Here is a 20,324-nt window from a genome sequence, read left to right on the forward strand (position 1 = left end):
TTCTGTGTCCTGAAGAATGTCTGGCAGACTCTTTCATGTAGCAGGATTCCCAAAGGACCATCTCACCTTTAGGTAAGTTCAACAGTCATTTCTCTGTGGGTCCTACATGTCCAGTTCATATAGCTTAGTATCAAGCAATCCAGGCAAGAGCAGTTTCTTAGCTGGCTAACCAACATCATAAGGAGCCTCTTCGGTGCCCATCATCCTCTTGACGTGGCTTGGTGGTGCCAGGTGCAGATGTGTCTCACTGTCATGAAAATCCTAAATTCTTAAAATTTTAAATGCCATATTCTGCTGTCTTTTAAATCACTGCTTGGCCTATTAAGTTTAGCTTTTTATTGGCTAAGTCTTATATCTTAACTTAATCTATTTCTATTAATCTGTGTATCCACCACACAGCTGTGGCTTACCGCCAAGGTTCCATTCTGGCTCATCTGTTCCCTGTGGTGGCAACACATATAGAGAAAGACTTCCCATGCCAGACTACTAATTAGAAGTTAGGTAGAATGAAATGTCTTGGTTTTGATGCCAAGCAAAGAGACTGGAAAACTAATCAAGCAGAATCTTGAGTTGAAAACAACTACCATGGTCTCTAGTACTTGGAGAAAAACCTTTGATTTGAGTTCCGGCCAAAGCGCCTGGGATTTTAAATGGTTGATACATTCATTCCCTTCATGGGTGAATCAAGAAAAACTCCACAAGTACATTTTTACAGATATTATGATCCAACCAAGGTTTTATGGAGGTCAAGGCTAGAATCTTCCAGAATATAAAATGACTTGGGATTTTCTTAAACTAAGATTTATAGAGGTTTGTCTCTGATCTGTGTTCTTGAGCTTTAAAACATGAATATGTGGGCTAAGAAATAGGTTTCCTTTTTTTAAATAATGAATTTAATTGTTTTATTTTGCAAAGAAATGTGATAAGACCTTAAAAACATGAGAGATATCTAATGCTGTGATTGCAAAACAATTAGAAAGAGAAAATTTCCCATAAAATCATCCAGCAGAAATCAATGTGCATGATAGTCTCAAAATTGCAATGATGACTTCTACCGGTGTAGAGTTTACATGAAAAAAGCACTTATCTGAGTATGTATACATGTGTGAGATTGGAAACATTCAGAAGTTTGAAGTGACTGAAAACAAATTAGTACAATGTTATCAGAATAGGGTTATATAGTATGCCTTTTTGCCAAATTTAATATACATTTAATAAATACAGTTTACATTGGGAGAAAGATATTGGTGGCTAAATGAAGAAAGCGTAGATGAACCATGTATATTGTCATGTTTATTTTGCTTTGTATATATAATCTCGTTTTCACTCACTATCTGGAATATGAATTAAATTTTATGATATGTTATCAGACTTTTTTGTTTATTTTATTTTATTTTTTTTAGTGATTGGGACAAAGGAAGGGTGGACACGGGAGCAGAGAAATATATAGCCTAATTAAGGGAGGCATCTGAGGGTTGGCAAGAGACTGGACTCTAGAGAGGCTCGCAGGTGTCCAGGGAGATGTCCCCAGTTAGTACCTTGAGCAACTGAGGAGAGGGAACCTGAAATGACCCTATCCTATAGCCATACTGACAAATATCTTGCATATCACCTTAGAACCTTCATCTGGCGATGGATCGAGATAGAGACAGAGACCCAAATTGGAGCACCGGACTGAGCTCTTAAGATTCAAATGAGGAGCAGAAGGAGGGAGAACATGAGCAAGGAAGTCAGGACCACGAGGGGTGTACCCACCCACTGTGACAGTGGATCTGATCTATTGGGAGCTCACCAAGGCCAGCAGGACTGGGACTGAATAAGCATGGGATGAAACCGGATTTTCTGAACGTGTCAGACAATGAAGGCTGATGAGAAGCCAAGGACAATGGCACTAGGTTTCGATCCTAATACATGAACTGGCTTTGTGGGAGCCTAGCCTGTTTGGATGCTCACCTTCCTGGTCCTGGATAGAAGTGGGAGGACCTTGGACTGCCCGCAGGGCAGGGAATCTGGACTGCTCTTCATTCTCGAGAGGGAGGGGGAATGGAGTGGGGGGGGAGGGGGAGAGGGGGAAGGGAGTGGGGGGGCGATATGTGAGAGGAGGGGGAAGGAAATGGGAATTTTTTAAAAATAGGTTTTCTTAATTAATAAGTAATTAACAAATTTTAAAGTGGAAAAGAAAAATATGTAGTGGATATTTTTTATGTGTATAAGTATGTGTATGTATGTGAGAGTGTTGTCGGGGTCTGGTGCTAGTCTGGACCGTAAGTTATTTTTCTTGACCAGACTCCAACATAAATTCTCTCTGGACCGGTGTGGAGGCGTGAATAAAGACACAACTCACATGGCTTTGTTGGAAGGGAGACTCTCTGTGATCCCTCATGAAATCCTGAATTCTGATCCTGAGGAATTCCTCACTTTATTCTTTAAACAGCCTTATATATCAAAACATAAACTAAGGAGGAAATTCATTAGCATTCTCTTTCCTAGGGAACCAGGTGAATGACTTTTAGTCATGTCCACATCTACCTGTGTCTCCTCTGTCACATCTTCCTGGTCAGTATGTTAGCTTTGTCACATAGGCTGAATTAGCATCTCTTTTCAGGCATCCTCCAAATTATAGAGAAAGGAGCAGAGCAACATCTTGACCTTTTGTTAGACAGCCTGTCTGGAAGGTTACGTGACTACTTCAGGTGTTGCCTATGGCTTTAGAGCCTGGCTGCCATACCATAAAGAAATGTAGGCCTACAGTGTGTGTGTGTGTGTGTGTGTGTGTGTGTGTGTGTGTGGTGCATTGTGTGGTACAAGTGCATGTCCCTATGAATGAATGCGCCCAGTTATGTATGTCAGATAGATGAGTAGTTCTGTTTCATCATCTGCCACCTCATTCCCTTAGGCAGAATCTTTCACTGGATCTAGGCTTGGTGGGTAGCAAGCCCTGGTGATCTTCCTAAGACCAGACATGCTTTGTACATTGGTGTTGAATTTTTAAACTCAGCCTATACCTGTGCAGCAAGGGTTTCAGCCTGTGGAGCCATTTTCTAGCTTTTTAGAGGACATTGAACATTCTTTTTTGTTACTCACCAATGTTTAGGTATTTTCCTCAAGTCTTATAAATTTCTCAGGTTCTGAGCCTCAAAAAGATAACAGCCAGAATTTGATTTCTCCATTCTTATATGACTAGTAGGCAAATTTTTATAGTTAGTAAAAAATTAATCTTGTAGAGATTTAGGATTTGATTCAGTTGTAGAGTATTTGTCTAGTGTGAATGTGGTGATAGATTCACCCTGAAGAGGAGAGAGGGCTGGAAGAGGAAGAAGAGGAGAAGAAGAGAAACTAGGAGGAAGAATAATTAATACTGCAAACTCCAAACTTCCTACTAATTTTGTAACACTCTATTTAATATATATATATATTATAGTAAATACACATACATCACCCACATACCAGTGAACAACCTGTAGGTCACTGAATGATTCAAGTTTCTAGGATTAAATGAAAATGAAAACACAGTACAGAATAACCTGTGACTATAGAGAAAGCAATGCTAAGAGGCAGCATTTAGCAATAAAGTGTCCACACAAAAATAAAAGTCTCAAACATGCATAGCCCAGTAGCCCATCTCAAAGCTTTAGAAAAACAAGAACAAACACAATCCAAAATCAAAGAAAAAAAAAAACAGATGTCAAAGCAGAAGTAAATCTAATAAATAATGGCTACAATTTGCAACATGGTAATAAAATCAAAGATTAATTCTTTGGAAAGATCAACATAATTGATAAATTATAGCTAAACTTACCAAAATAAAGAGATATAAATTAATAAGATGAGAGATAAAAGAGGAGGTATTGAAGGATATGCTAGTGAAAAGATCAGTAGGAAATATTTTTTAAAAATCATATGCCAAGAAATGAAAACTCCAAAAACAACTGAAAAAGAAACTTGGGGACACACACAACCTAACAAATTTAACCAACAGCCAATAAACAACCTCAAGAAATCGGTAGCAAATAGTAAGGAGTAGCAGGGTCTCTTGGAGGCCTGCTCTCTTCTGAAGAAGAAACAGAGGAGTTGATCGGGGAGAGCAGGGAGTTTGGAGAAGGGAGCTGACAGGTGGAGTAAGAAGATGTACTATATGAGAGAAGAATCTATTTTCAATAAAAGCAGACCAGAAAAGCACTAGATAAACTATTCCATATGATAAGAAAGGGACGGTTTTGGTTATTTTTCAGTTGATGTGATAAGATACCATGACCAAGGCAGTCATAGAAGAAAGAATTTATTTGGGTTTCACAGGTTAAGATGGTCATAGTCTGTGCCCGTCATAATGGTGAGCATGGGAATGTGGCAGCAGGCAGACATGGTACAGTGCCACAGCAGTAGCTGGGAGCTTACAACTTGAGACACAGCAATGAAACAGTCAGAGCTGGCAAGGCATGAAGTAGCCTTTTGAAACTGCAATGCCTGAGCCCAGTGACACATATCCTCCAGTAAGACCACTCCTAAATCTTCCCAAGCAGTTTCACCAAGTGACGACAAAGTATTCAAATGTTTGAACCTTTGGGGGCATTCTCATGCAAACCATTACATTATACTCCCTGATTCCAAAGGCTTGTGGCCCTGTCACAACACAAATTACATTTAGTCCAACATTTCAGAGGTCCTCTTTCACAGACTCAAGAAATTTTAAAATTCCAAGGTCCAATGTTTCTTCTAAGACTCAATGCAATCTTTTAATTGTAAGTCCCTATAAAATCAAAAAACAAATTACATTTTTCCAATATACAACAGCACAGAATATATACTACCATTCCAAAATGAAGAAAAGGAATATAATGGAAAAATACTGGATCAAACCAAGATCAACAGGGGAAACTGAATTCTATAGCTCCATGTCTGATATAAAAGAGCGTAGGTGGCTCAGGCTTGCAGCTTTGATAACTACAATACACTTTTCATCTCTTTGGCAGATATCCCATGGCAATGGCACCACTAATATCTTGGGGTCTCCAATCCAGGCCTCACTTTCACAACTTCATGCAACTGCCTCTCAGTGACTCCCCTGCCACATGCCTGGCCTCGGCAGCTTTCCTTAACTGTGGAAGCAGATTCCACAGCCTCTTTCCTTGTTTGTATTTCATGATTCTAAGACAGTGGTTCTCAACCCTCCTAATGCTGTGACACTTAAATACAGTTCCTCATGTTGTGGTGACCCCAACCATAAAATTATTTTGTTGCTACTTCATAACTGTAGCAAAACTACAGTTATGAATCATAAAGTAAATATCAGATATCCAAATGGGTCATGACCCACAGGTTGAGAAGCACTGCTCTAAAGACAGCACTGCTAAGTTTCACTGCCTGCTTAGGATGGAGCCTGCCCCCTCCTTAATCACCTTTGCCTATACTGTCTTTTGTCACTATTCTTTTATTTTATTTCTTTTTATTTATTTATTCAGTAAGTCCAGTTTTATCCCATGCTTTTTCAGACCCAGTCCAGCTGGCCTTGGTGGGTTCCCGATAGAACATCCCCAATGTCTCAGTGTGTGGTTGCACCCCTCGCGGTCCTGAGTTCCTTGCTCGTGCTCTCTCTCCTTCTGCTCCTGATTTGGACCTTGAGATTTCAGTCCGGTGCTCCAATGTGTGTCTCTGTCTCTGTCTCCTTTCATCGCCTGATGAAGGTTAATATCCAGGAGGATGCCTATATGTTTTTCTTTGGGTTCACCTTCTTATTTAGCTTCTCTAAGAACCCGAATTATAGGCTCAATGTCCTTTATTTATGGCTAGAAACCAAATATGAGTGAGTACATCCCATGTTCCTCTTTTTGGGTTTGGCTTGCCTCACTCAGGGTAGTGTTTTCTATTTCCATCCATTTGAATGCAAACTTCAAGAAGTCCTTGTTTTTTACTGCTGAGTAGTACTCTAATATGTATATATTCCATACTTTGTTCATCCATTCTTCCATTGAAGGGCATCTACCTTGTTTCCAGGTTCTGGCTATTACAAACAATGCTGCTATGAACATAGTTGAGCAGCATAGAATTCCTTAGGCATTTCCTTTTCACTACCTGGAAGGTTGGCTGGGTGGGGTCTTGCCCTGAGGACCTTTTGCATTTCACATCAGACCTTCCTTATGTCTTTCAACTCAAGTCTTGGCTTTGACATTAAATCTCCCAATTCTCTTTTTCACTTCAAACTGTACATTTTGTATTTCTTTTTGTCCCACTTGTTCCTTTTCATTGTAGACCTTCATGAGGACAATTACTAATAACCCTGGGACAGAGTCAATATTTGATTATCTTGAAATTCCATTTGCCAACAAAATTAATCCAGAACTTTCAATTTAGCCTCAGGTAGATGCTTGGGACCAGGGCAAAAAGTAGTCACCTTCTTGCCAAAGGATCACAAGAATGGTCGCTAGCCCAGTTGCTAGTATTGTTTTCAGTGAAACCTCTAGACTTGGGTATGGTAGTTTGAATGAGAAAGGCCCACCATAGGCTCATATCTGTAAATGGTAGAAGTGTTTGGGAAGGATTAGGAAGAGTGTGGCCTTATTGAATGAGGTATGTCACTGGGTATGAGTTTGAGGTTTCAAAAGCCCATGCCAAGTCCAGTCTGGTTGTCTACCTCCTGCTTATGGATCAGATGTAAGCTCTCAGCTTCTACTCCAGGGCCATGACTACCTGCCTGCTGTCATGCTGCCTACCATGAGCAAGTTATCATTATGTGAATGACAGTGAGAAGCACTGACATTTAAAATTTTTTGACTGGGAGAAAAGTGAGTTTCCTTGTTAGTTTCCCATATCTCCACTACACTTAGTATTTATTCCTCACTAATATTTTATAACTTATGTTTGTAAATCACAAATTTTTAAGTAGAGTTGATATTAAAGATAAAAGTTAAAACAGAAGACTACTAACTGGTGATGACTTTCTTTGTTGAAGTGTTGCCGCTGGTTTCTAGCTTGCTCTGGGTGCGTGGCACTGGTTTAGTGATGGATGGCGGTTTGAGTGAAAATGGCCTCTATAATGCCCACAGGGAGTAACACTATTAGGACCTGTTGAAGCATGTTGAAGCAGGTGTGACCTTTTGGAAGTGTGTCACTGGGAAGGACTTCGCATTTTCAGAAGCATCATTCTTTCTTCCTGATGCCTGTGGATCCAGATGTAGAACTGTCAGTTACCTCTCTAGCTCCATTTCTGCCTACAGGCCACTATGTTTCCCCCATATGACAACAGTGGACTATACTTCTAAGCTGAGAACCAGTTCGAAATTAAATGTTTTCCCTTATAAGAGTTGCCATGGTGATGGTATCTCTTCCCAGCATTAACCCCTAACTAAGATAAAAGTTGGTACCAAGGATTGAGGTATTGTGATAGGCCAGACCATGCTTTCATTTGGAGGAACGTGAACACTTTGTGACTTTGAACTAGGAAAGTGGTTGGATACCTTAAGAGCAGCTTAATGGACCATCCTAGTAGGAACATGGAAGACAGTGATAGTGGGGCTGATTTGAACTGTGGGCACCTGGTTCAAGGGGTTTCAGAGGACAAATTTTTATGTGGCATAGAGTTCTTGTTTTTTATTTTTGTAAATAATATCGCTTTTTTCTGCCTTTGTCCAAAATCTGCCTCAGGCTAAACTGAAGAGTTTTAGATTAATTGCATTTGTAGTTGAGATTTCAAAACAGCCTAGTGTGGACTATGTCATACAGTTATGTTAGCAGCCATGTCTATGCAGATCTATAGCAAAAAGGAGCAAGCTGAGTATATAAAAATACAAAATGTATAAGTTGAGGAGAAAAGGGGCACCTGGAAGGGTAAACATTTGGAAAAGCTTGACGCTAAGTGGAATAAAGGGAGTGGTAATCTCAGAGCAAGGCCTCATTCAACTAAGCTTCCATTATTGTAAAAAGGAATTAAAGAGAAGCTTAGGGCTGGGTGTGGTGGCCCACACCTTTAATCCCAGCACTTAGAAGGTAGAGTCTGGTGAATCTTTGAGTTCAAGGCCAGCCTGGTCTACAGAGCAAATGTCAGGATAGCTAAGCTTAGAAAGTTGAGGAAACCATTGAAAAAAGAAAGTTAGTGCAATGTAATAAATGAGGGGACCATGCTTCAGCCCCAGCAATAGCAGAACTTGGCACCTTAGGCCACAGAGTTCTGCATTTAGAGCCAAAGGACATAAGAAAGAAGCTATGGAATCTGTCTTCACAGTTAAAGAAAGGTACTGAGGCCCAGCATGTGCCTGGGTGTCCCTGCATGGGGGCCTAGAGAGGTCATTGTGCGAAGCTGTGAAGGTAAAGCCTAGATTGCCTTGGAGACCCAAAAATGCCAGGGATGCAGAGCTGTGATGCCTGCTGAGGAGAGCTACTAACAGAGAGTGGAACCAGCCCAGGAGAAAGAAGTGTGTTGCAGTCACCAGAGTTAAAAGGAGATGGAGATGTAGAATGTGGAGTTTCCCAACTGGTTTTCAGTTTTGCTTTGGTCCAGTACTTCCTCACTATGCTCCCTTTCCTTCCTTTTAGAATGAATATGTGCCATTGTGTATAGGAAGTATGTGATCCTGTTTTCATTTTGTTTACAGGGGATTATAATTATGATCTTTATGCTGGCCTGCCCTGTCACCTGGGTACTCTGTCCCTTTAAGAAACAAGCTCTAACCACTCCCAGTCTCTTTCTCTGAGGCAAACCCTCCTGGGACCCACCCCCTTTCTCTATCTATCTATCTCTATCTCTCCCCTCCATGCCCCTTACCCTTAAACCCTCCCAATACCCACTAAATAAACTCTCCATATCCAAGTTCTCTCTGCATGGCCTATCTGTCTGCCATGGAATCCACTAACATTTACTCATGCCATAAATCATAACATTTGTGTGTGACTTGGCCAGGCTTTCTCTGTGTTCCCTCCCACTCATGGGCATGAAACACCTGGATAAATCCAGACCTCTCTAGCAGAAAAAAAAAAAATAGAGCCGAAAATCTAGCAGGAAAAATAGAGCCAAAACTCTAAGCAGGGAGAAAAGAATCAAAAATCTAGATTAGCCATTTCAGTGACTCTGTTTCAGGAACTAGCTGAAGATGAAGTTAGATTGTAATCTTGAGAATAATCGCGAGAAACAGAGAGTTACCCCCTTGTGATTATCACTGGTATTTTTGGAAATTTTCAATGATCACTGGTATTTTTGGAATTTTATGGTTTCTTCCCTTAAATACCCCTTCTCCCAGCTACTGGGGTTGAACTCTCTACCCCTGCATGGGAAATGATTTTTGGCCCCTGGGCACTGGTTCCTGTCCTGTCAATAAACCTCATATGATTGCATCAAGGACAGTCTCTAGTGAGTTCCTGGGGGTTCATGTTATCCTGAGACTTGAGTGAGAGTCTCCCCACTCCGGAGGTCTTTCATTTGGGGACTCATCTCCAAAGACTCACTTGGAGGTGAGATATTGTCTGTGTGTCGTCTTTGTGTTTCTGTGCCTGCTGAATTCAGGTTCAGGTTCTGTACTTTTGGTTTCACAGTTGTGTCTGTGTCTTTGTGTTTCCATGCCGGCTGAATTCAGGTTCTGTACAGGTTCTGTATTTTCGGTTTCGGTTTTGCAGTCACTCGCGTCTTGGGAGGAGACGGAAAGAGTGATCAGCAGACGTGGTAGGAGATCACTGACTGCCACCCTAGGAGATGTCCCGGGAGGTGAGAAGGGACCCAGGGACACCTGGGAGATTCCCATCTGGGTGCTGGTGAGGATACAGAAGTTCTCCTGGATTGGAGGAACTATACGCCCTCTTGGCCATCTATATTTCTGGAATGGTTTTGTCTGTCTTGGTGGAGGCAGACATTTATTTGTTTGTGTGTCTTTTTTCTTTGGTCTTTTGTTTTGTCTTACTTGTGACTTTGACGATTGGGACAGACTGTGACATTGACTCTGGATCAATGGTTTTGTCTTTCTAAGTTTTGTTAGGCTTTGTCTGTGTGTCTTCGGTCTCAGTTTTGTTTTACGCACAGGTAGCATGTTCAGTTCTCTGATGAGATACGCAGGTGGACTTTCTCAGTTCTGTGGAATGACACGTGAGTGGCATGGTCAGTTCTCTATAGAGACATGTGTGGACAGCAGTCTCATTTCAATAGCGAGGCAGGTCACACCCGCGAAGCAGCTTGAAGCTATGTCTTTGGTTTATTTAACACCATTATCCTGTATGTCTGTGTAATGTGTGTTGTGCTTTTGTCCTGACTTAGACCGATGCTGACGAACTTAAATCATGACTTCTTTGACTTTGATATTGTGACCATTTACAAGACTTTAGAGATAGGGCCATAAGCACAGGAGTATATTTCATAAAAAAATTGGCCTCGGCCCCAAGCACTTGGCTGCCAAGTAGCATGCTTGTATAGATGGCTGGGCTGTTCAGCCTTGCTGTTACAAGGTATCGAGGCTGCCAGACACAGTTGTAGAATGTGGATGTACCCCAATAGGATTTCAAACACTAAATAGAAAATCTGAGGGTACTTGCTATAGCCTAAAGAGGTTAACAATCTTTTTTCCCCAATTCTGCATACCACCCTGCCCCCACCTCCCCGTGCTGATGGACAAGTTCCCTTCACCTGCCCTGGGAACTGCATGCCTCAAATCTCTGGTCAAAGCTGGCTCCACAGGTGAAGAATTTTTTCAGATCCTATGGGTTATAAGTATCTGTCATCATTTATAGGGGCTGGTTACAAATTATTGTTGGTTAATGTTTAAAAAAATCTATTTTTGGTCTCAAACATTTCACACTGGTATAGAATTTTATGTGCTGTTCTTGTTTAAAATGTAGCCATACATCCCCACTGAGAAAAACCACAAAAAAAAAGACTTTGGTAAGTGTTTTTATGTTGTCTAAAAAGCAAGAGAAATTTTGGTAAAAAAAAAAAAATACGGAAACAGAAATGGGCCTTATCTATTTCTCTGTGTATGTTTTCAAGGTCAAACTTAAAGCAGGTAGGGAGTAGCTGACAGTCTATCGCCACAGTACTCTCATGGCAGGTCTCTGAGGGGCTGCAAGATACCCCAGTAACTTGGCCAAGGTAAGAGAGGTTCTTTGGGGACTGGTTGAGCCACCATCTGTGTTTCTTGAACATTTAAAGATGGCTTACAGGCATTATACTCCCTTTGACCCAACCTCTGAGGATCAGCAAGCAGCGGTAGCTATGGCCTTCATAGGACAGTCAGCATCAGAAATTAAGAAAAGTTACAGCGGTTAGAAGGGTTGTAGGATTATACCTTGCAGGATTTAGTTAAGGAGGCAGAGAAAGTGTTTCATAAGTAAGAGACTGAGGAAGAGAAGTGTGTGTGTGTGTGTGTGTGTGTGTGTGTGTGTAAGAGAGAGAGAGAGAGAGGCAGGGGCAGAAGAGAGGATGGGAGGGATCATAGACGAGAGAAATTTGACTAGAATTTTGGCTGCAGTGGTAGGAGAGAAGGGAAAGACAGGACCTAGACAGATAGGGAACCTGGGCAACAGAAGACCAAAGATGAGTGAAGATGGACAGAGGCACACCCCTTGGACAAAGACCAATGTGCTTATTGCAAAGAAAAGAGACATTGGGCAAGAGAATGCCCAAAGAAGAAAGGAAGGGCCTCTAAGGTACTGGTCCTAAAAGAAGATGATTAGAGGGGATGGGGCTCAGACCCTCTCCCGCGCACCTAGAGTAATCCTGACTGTGGAGGGGACCCCTATGGACTTTCTAGTGGACACAGGGGCTGAGCACTCTTTGCTGGAACAACCATTGGGGAAGCTAAAAGAATACAAAGACTATAGTAATTGGAACAACTGGACAGAAACAATATCTGTGGACCACCTTACAAACTGTAGATTTGGGGAAAGGACAAGTGACTCATTCATTCCTGGTTATCCCTGAGTGTCCCACACCAACAACATTAAAGGCCCAGATCAAGTTTACTTGAACCATTCGGGAGGTGATCAAAGCCTTTTGTTGACCAAATGAATGACCTTCGCTCCCTGTGCTGTCCTCAATCCCGCTACCCTACTGCCCGAGACTGAGGACTCCTCACATGCCCATCACTACACTGACATTTTGGCAGAAGAAACTAGTATCCGAAATGATCTGAAGGATCAGCCTTGGCCTGGGAGTCCGAGTGGGTATACAGATGGCAGCAGTTTCACGATTGAAGGTAAGCGGAAGGCGGGGGCAGCAGTGGTGGGTGGGATGCAAGTATTCTTGGCATAGCCTCTCTGAAGGATGTCAGCCCAGGAAGCCAAACTCGTAGCTCTGATACAAGCTGTACCGATAACAGAGGGGAAGTCTATCAACATCTACAGTGACAGTAGGTATGTTTTTGGCACTGCCCATATAAACGGAACAATATACAGACAAAGAGGACTGTTAACATCTGCAGGAAAAGACATAAAAAAATAAAGAAAAAAAAATTGAGCCTCCTCGAGGCCATACATTTGACAAGGAAGGTAGCCATCATACACTGTCCAGGACACCAAAAAGCTCGAGATGTTGTGGCTAAAGGAAATCAGATGGCAGACCTAACCGCTAAACAGGTGGCCCAAGGAGCAATGATCCTGGCAGTTAAAGAGCCTAAAGATTATCATGATATCAGTGAAACCAACTTTAGCTACACCCCTGAGGGCTATCAAGTTATGGGAAAATTAGGACTGGTAAAGAAAACCCCATATGGAGCAGTAGGGACAGAAGGAGGAAAACTAGTCCTCCCACAGAAAAAGAAGGGCACAAGTATGTTACCAACTTACATTACCTGACCCACTTAGGGGCCAAGAAACTAAAAGATGTGGTTAGGTCCTCCAACTATTATGTTATAGGACTCTCTGACTTGGCAGAAGAAGTAGTCAAAAGCTGCAAGTCCTGTGCTATGACTAATGCAGGACGCTCCATATATACTCCTGGGAAGAGGCTCAGGGGCAACCGGCCTGGGGCCTACTAGGAGGAAGATTTTACAGAAATTAAGCCAGCCGGATATGGTAACAAGTACTTATCAGTTTTTATAGATACTTTTTCAGTCTGGGTAGAAGCTTTTCCTACCAGGACTGAGACAGCCAATGTGGTGGCTAAGATCATAAAAGAAATCTTCCTGAGCTTTTGGATACCCAGGGTAATCAGGTCTGATAATGGACCTGCCTTTGTTGCCCAGGTAAGTCAGGGACTGGCCACCCAATTGGGGATCAATTGGAAATTACATTGTGCTTACTGACCCCAGAGCTCAGGTCAGGTAGAAAGGATGAATAGAACCCTAAAAGAGACCCTGATAAAATTGGTCCTAGAGATTGGTAGGAATGATTGGACAGTCCTCCTTCCCTTTGCCCTATTCCAGGTTCGGATCACCCCAGGGCGATTTAAACTCACCCCTTATGAGATCTTATGTGGAGAACTGCCACCACTCACTGAGTTGGGTAGAGTGTATAATCCCGATGCTATTCTTTCTAGACCTTTATTTGCCCACCTAAAGGCCCTTGAAATGGTGAGACACCAGATCTGGGAACAACTGAAAGAAGTATGCATCTCTGTCTGGATCCACACCTCCCAAGTGAAGCAAGCTCCTGAACTACCCAAATTGCAGTATCCAGGGCTTTTAACAACACTACCAGTCAGGAGGCTTGTGTTTGGGGGACTAATCATAGGCTGACTCTTACCGAGGTTATGTAATGAGACTCTTAAGAGCCCTAAGACTCCTGACACCAGGTACTTGGTTCCTGGTTTAGATAAATGGTGGGTTTATAATACAGACTTGATATCTTGCATGTCAATATCAGTTTTTAATGACACCAAAGATTACTGTGTGCTTGTACAACTGGTACCTTGAGTCTTTTATCATCCAGCTAACATGCTTGAAGATGGGTTTAACAAGTACCCAACTCTCTTTCAATGAGAACCTATTTCTCTTATAATAGCAGTAATCCTGGGCCTCGGGGTAATTGCCCTAATACAGGCCCCTCAGTACTTTAATAAATTAAAACTAATTACCTTCAGTAGAGAAAGAATAAGTGCTGTTCAGATTTTGATGTTATACCACCAATATAGCCCTTTACAAGGTCAAGAAGATACTGAAATCTAGTTCTATGATTAGAACTAGGTACTAGAAGAAATGGGGAGATGAAAGACCCGGATAAATCCAGACCTCTCTAGCAGAAAAAAATAGAGCCAAAACTCTAAGCAGGGAGAGAAGAATCAAAAATCTAGATTAGCCATTTCAGTGACTCTGTTTCAGGAACTAGTTGAAGATAAAGTTAGATTATAATCTTGAGAATAATCTGGAGAAACAGAGAGTTACCCCCTTGTGATTATCACTGGTATTTTTGAAAATTTTCAATGATCACTGGTATTTTTGGAATTTTATGGTTTCTTCCCTTAAATACCCCTTCTCCCAGCTACTGGGGTCTAACTCTCTACCCCTGCATGGGAAATGATTTTTGGCCCCTGGGCACTGGTTCCTGTCCTGTCAATAAACCTTGTGTGATTGCATCAAGGACAGTCTCTCATGAGTTCCTGGGGGTTCGTGTTATCCTGAGACTTGAGCAAGAGTCTCCCTGCTCCAGAGGTCTTTCAGGCAGACAGGCTGAGCCATGCGGGGATCCTGGACATGGACCATTTTCCAACTCCCTTTTCACTGCATTGCTGCATACAGCACTGGCCACAGATGGTAAGGTTCCTTCTTCCAGGTTAGCTTTGGCTGACATTCACCTCTGGCAGTTCCTCAGGGCTGAGGACTGGGATCTTGTTTCTCATCTCTGAGTGTTGTCCTTTGGGCTACTCTGCCCTGGTCTCCAACCCCTGCACCTTAGAGTGGCCCAAACCTCTCTCTGTCTTAAGGACTCTTGCAGATAAGTTGGCCATTGGGTCTTGTTTATTTTCTCTCTTTTAACCTCAGCTATGGGAAATGGCTTAAGTACCCCTTAGATAACAACCTAAAGTGGTCGCCTAATGGCAGACCTCAACATGAGAACTTTCTAATTTCTGTTAGCAAACAGGTAGATGGGAAAGTTTCTATACATGAAGCCATGCTAAACTCTGCCCCACCAGCATCTCCTGCACATCCATTCTTCCTTCCATGGGTCCACCTCCCACCATGGCTAAGCCTGTCTGAGATAGAATCTGTCTACCTGTCCTGGCAACGCTGAAGAATTTTTCTGTTTATTTCGTGTATGAAGGAATGTGTGAATGAATGTGAAAAGTGATTCTGTTCTAAATGTATGTTTTATATATCCTATATGTCCCTCTTGTTATTTCTATATATTTAAAATTCCCACAGTTTCTCCGTGCTTTGCTCTACATGATGGCCACCATTTTGACTAAAGGCAAGGATGGCAGACCAGATGACCTTAGCACCATCTTTGCTATGGGCAATCACATGACCGCCACTATCTTAAATAATGTCAGATCAGATGACCTAACTATGGCCACAGCTGCCAGCCAGCTCTCCAGGCTCACTGGGACCCCCAGCCAAGGGCTTACTCTGCCTGTAGCTGAATCTGTTCTCTACCACCTGCTAAAAAACTGAAACTTTCTTTTTGTCTTTCTCCCTTTAAATGCCCTGTTTGCTTTAACAAAGAGATAGTCAGATAAAAAGACAACATGTCTCTCTGTTATGGGAAGTCTTTGAGTAACTAAACATTTAAATGCCAGTGTGATGCCCTGTCACCTGGGTACTCTGTCCTCTTAAGAGACAAGCTCTACCCACTCCCAGTCTCTCTCTGCTCACTGAGGCAAGCCCACCTGCCCCCCACCTCTCTCCCTTCTTTCTCCATCTCTCTATTTCTCTCTTTCTCCTATCTCCCCTACCCTTATATCTTCCCAATCCCCACTAAATAAACTCTCCATACACAAACTCTCTCTTCATGGTATATCTGTCTTTCCCTTACCGGCCTGTGGTCCCCCATACCAGCAGGGTCACCTGCACTGTAAATCCTTACAATTATAGTTAAGAAACTACTGAATGAATCTTAGAAGAGGCTTTGGATTTTTAAACATTGTTGAGACTGTGATAGTCTATGGGGACTTTAAAGTTGGGCTGGAAGTATTTTACATTATGATATGGCTATAAGCCTATGGAGACCAAGGAGAAGAATGTCTACCACATGGTAGTTTGAATGAAAATATCCACTTGGCTCATAGGGAATGGCACTATTAGGAGGTGTGGTCTTGTGGAAGGAGGTTTGGCCTTGTTGGAGAGAGTGTGCCACTGAGGGTGGGTTTTGAGGTTTTAGAAGCTCAAGTTAGGCCTACTGCCTCACTGTATCTTCCTGCTGCCTGAGGTTCCAGATGCAGAACTTTACCTCTCTACTACCATGTCTGCCCGCATGCCACCATGATTCCTGCCATGACAATAATGGACTAAACCTCTGACCTGTATGCCAGCCCCAATTAAATGTTTTTCCTTTATAAGATTTGCCATGGTCATGGTGACTCTGCACAGCAATAGAATCCCTAACCAAGACAAGTGTCTTCTTTATACTACCTCCCCCTCCCCATCCCACCCACTGATGGCTTCTTCTATCTCCTCACCTTCTACATTCTTCTCACTGTCTCACTCTCTCAATTGTTCTCAAATCTGAAGTATTCTAAGCAAAATTTGAACTAAAAATGAAGCTTGATCTATGTCTAGAGTCACTATTAATGTTGACTTACTTTATGTGTTACAGTTTGAAAGCTGAAATAAATCAGTCAAGTTATTGGGGGCAGTCTGGCAGTGGGGTCTATACTGGGTTACAACTGACCTAATCACATCACCACAATTCCAAGCTCACCCCAGTTCCTCGCTCTCCTTACTCTGTGCATTTCTGTATACTCCCTAGCCTCCTCTGCTTCCTACTTTCCATGATCCTTGTACTTACTGGCTGATTTTCTTAAACTCTACTAATACATCTTAAAATTCTCAAGCAAAGTTGGCATTTCTAAATGAATTTTGTTTAATTACGTTATTAAGAGTCACATGTAGCTTTAGTTTTTATGTTAAAGTTTGGCAGCTAGTGTGTATAGGCTGTGTGACTGGTGGGTTTATAACTCACCCCATCTTATGCTCCTTCCACGCACTCACTCACTCTCTTCTCCCATGCCCCACCCCTTTTGCTTACACTCACTTACCCCTCACGGCCTACACTCCCTGTTACCCTTCCCTTTCAACTTAATGCTCCAAAAATATTTATATTAAATACAAATTTTTTATATAACGTTATACAAAAACCTCGGATGTGTATGTGTGAGATGCCTTTGTGTGTGAGTCTGGGCACATATATTCCGGGGATCTGAACTTACATCTTCAAGCTTGCAGAGTAGTCTGTATCCTCTGCACCACCTCTCCAGTCCCTGTTTATTTTTTTGTCACTGTAATATATTAGCTATCCTGGAGTATCCTGAGTGTTTTACTGTCTATGGTTGATGGATACTTTATACATTACCCTATTCCAAATTCACTCGTCTCCCCCACCCTATCTTCTTGTGATACCCCCACTTCTTGTTTCTCCAATGAAAAGATCAATAATTTTATGTAATACTTATATTAAAAGCTGTTGTTTCCCCACAGTCGAGCACTGGGCTGAGCTCCTGGACTTTAGTTGAAGAGAGGGAGGAAGGATCATATGAACAGAGAGGTGAAGAACATGATGACAGCTGACCTGAGCTAGTGAGGAGATCATGGACAATGGACTGCCAGCTGCACGGGACAGAACTAAATCCTCTGAATATGGGTGACAGTTATGTGGCTTGATCTACGGGGAGGGGGTTCTGGTAGTGGCACCAGGACCTATGCCAAAACAGGTACATGAGCTGGCTTTTTGGAGCCCATTCCCTATGGTGGGATACCATGCTCAACCCTGATACAGGGGAGAGTGGCTTGGCCCTGCCAGATCTTGTTGACTCCCCAAGGAAGGCCTTACCCTCTCCGAGGAGTGGATGGGGGATGGGAAGGGGAAGAGAGATGGGAGAGGGGAGGGGAGGGAGGAAGAAATGGGGCTGGTATGTTAAATCAAAAGTATTTTTTTAATAAAAAAAGGGGGGGAAGCTGTCTTTTCTTATATCACTGACATTTGTTGCTAGGTTTATTATTCCATATGTTAATATTTTGCAGTTGGAATATGTTAATTTATTTTCTGGGGCATTCTGGGTACATGACTGGTACTGCACTGTGTGTGACTGAGTCCCCTCTCAGACTCATCCCTTGGTACTCCCTCCATCCCTCCGCCCTTTATGCCCATCTACCCTCCCCATCACATTCTCACTGTCCTACTTCCCTTTACTCCTATTGATAAAGCTGAAGCATTCAAAGAAAATTGATACTAAAATAGATTTATTGTTTCATTAAAGATACTATTATTAATATATTTATTATTGTATTTTGGTGTAGTAGGTTGACTGTCATTGGTCCTTAGCTATGTGATTGACATTTGTTATGCATCCCCATCCTCTCTCTTCCCACTGCCCACCTTTCTAATTCTCTTTTTCCTACCCCTACACTGCTTCCTCTCTTTCACTCTTCCGCTTATTGATAACTTTAAAATATCTTAATTAATATTAAATATGTACAATCAATGAAGTCATTATTGATGACTTAATTACTAGTACGTTAATAGCCTACAACTGCAGTACACTTATTGTCTTGGAGGCTGTGCGTGTACAGTTGATCTGGACTGTGATGGATGTGTTCCTTATATACCCTCGCATCTCAATGTCACACCCAGTGCCGCCTTTCATTTCCAATCCCATCTCTCACTTTCTCCACTCTTCCCTTCTCCCCATTGTACTATCCTCTTTCCTCTAATAAATAAGCCTCAACTATTCCAATATTGATACTAAAGATAAGATTTATTATGTCATAGGAGAAACTAATTTCTTTGCTATTCATGGTATTGTTTCTTACATGATAATGTGAAATCAGGTAACATCCTTGGGTATTCTGGGTATATCTTGACCCTGGGTTGTGTGATTGACATTTTTTTTAAACAACAATCCTCTCCTCAATTCATCCCATTCTTAATCTTCTCTCTTTACTTCATTGCTCTCCCCCACTCTCTTCAGTGTCCCTCCATCTCCACTCTAATTCATTTCAAGTATTCCATTGAATGTTTTAGGATGATGAAAGTCACTATTAATTGTTGGCCTTATCATATCTGCTAATATTTTTCAGCTGGAATTCAGCTGATCCCTTGGGTGTTCTAGGCATATAATTGATAATGAGTTATGTGATTGGTATTCTTTATGCACCGTCCCCATTCCAAAGCCACACCCAACCCCAACCTCTCTTGGTGCCCTTCAGTCCCCACATTCACCCTGCTTTCTGCCCTCAAATGTTCCCCTACTCTCCCTCCCTCTCCATTTATTTTGTATGAAGAGGGGGGAACACCATTGTCCCACTTTGAGCTTATGGAGGTCAAAGGTCAGAGGTCAAAGGTCAGCTAGTAGGTACTCGTCTTCTTCTCCCACCAGGAGGGGTCCAGAGATCCAATCCAGGTTGTCCAACTTGGCAGCAAGCAACCTTATCTGTTGAGCCATCTTGCTGGCCCCCAATTCCACTTAAGTAAATCCTAATTATTTCAAGTACTATTAGTATTGGGGTTTATTATGTCCATGGACTTGATTTTATTTGGTGATTCTGTTACCACAGATACTTATGTTTTGCATCTGGAACATGTAAGTTGATTTCCTTGGATATTGTTGGCAATATTGCTATAGGGTTGTATGAGTGGGACCGACATGCTCCTTACCCACCACCCGCCCTATGGGATTACTAACCCCACACCTTTACTCTTCCTTCAGTTCTTCCTTCCCCAATCATATTGAATTATACCCGTGTTATGTCACTGGAATTATCATTAATTGGTGCATTTGCATGTTAGTCTTTTGCTCCTAGAATACACTTATTTCCCGGGGTATTCTTGGTGTATTATTACTAGGCTCTGTAATTGATGTATTCTTCATGTAAAACCCCATTCCAAATTTACTCAACTTGTACCCCTCCTCTTCCCATCCCCCACTCTGCCTTGTGATCCTATTTGCCCATCCTCCACTCATAAATCTCAGTTGTTCCAAGAAGTACGTGCACTAAGGTCATGTCATTGTAATTGCTATGGATCGGTTGCTTCCTACACATGTATTTTATAAGTGGAATAATTTGGTTTGCTGGGGGTAGTCTGGGTACCTCATTGGTAAGAGTCTATGTGACTGGTATGTTGCATGGTACGCCATCCTCCACCCTCCTGCCCCATCTCCCAATCTTCTACCCTTGTTCTTCTTCCCTTTCATTCTCAGAGGTCCCGCCCCCTCTAATATATTAATAAATCAAGTATTCCAAGTCAGACGGAGATTAATAATTATG

The 20,324-nt window shown here is 42.1% G+C and overlaps 1 pseudogene; it reads left to right on the top strand.

Moving 5' to 3' along the window:
- The first annotated feature begins 11,119 nt into the window (after window positions 1–11,119).
- On the top strand, window positions 11,120–15,515 carry LOC126489527 (uncharacterized; annotated as a pseudogene).
- The last annotated feature ends 4,809 nt before the right edge of the window (window positions 15,516–20,324 follow it).

Source organism: Alexandromys fortis, unplaced genomic scaffold (assembly GCF_014885135.2).
Source record: "Alexandromys fortis isolate MF-2015 unplaced genomic scaffold, M_Fortis_MF-2015_v1.1 scaffold_214, whole genome shotgun sequence".
Taxonomy (NCBI): domain Eukaryota; kingdom Metazoa; phylum Chordata; class Mammalia; order Rodentia; family Cricetidae; genus Alexandromys; species Alexandromys fortis.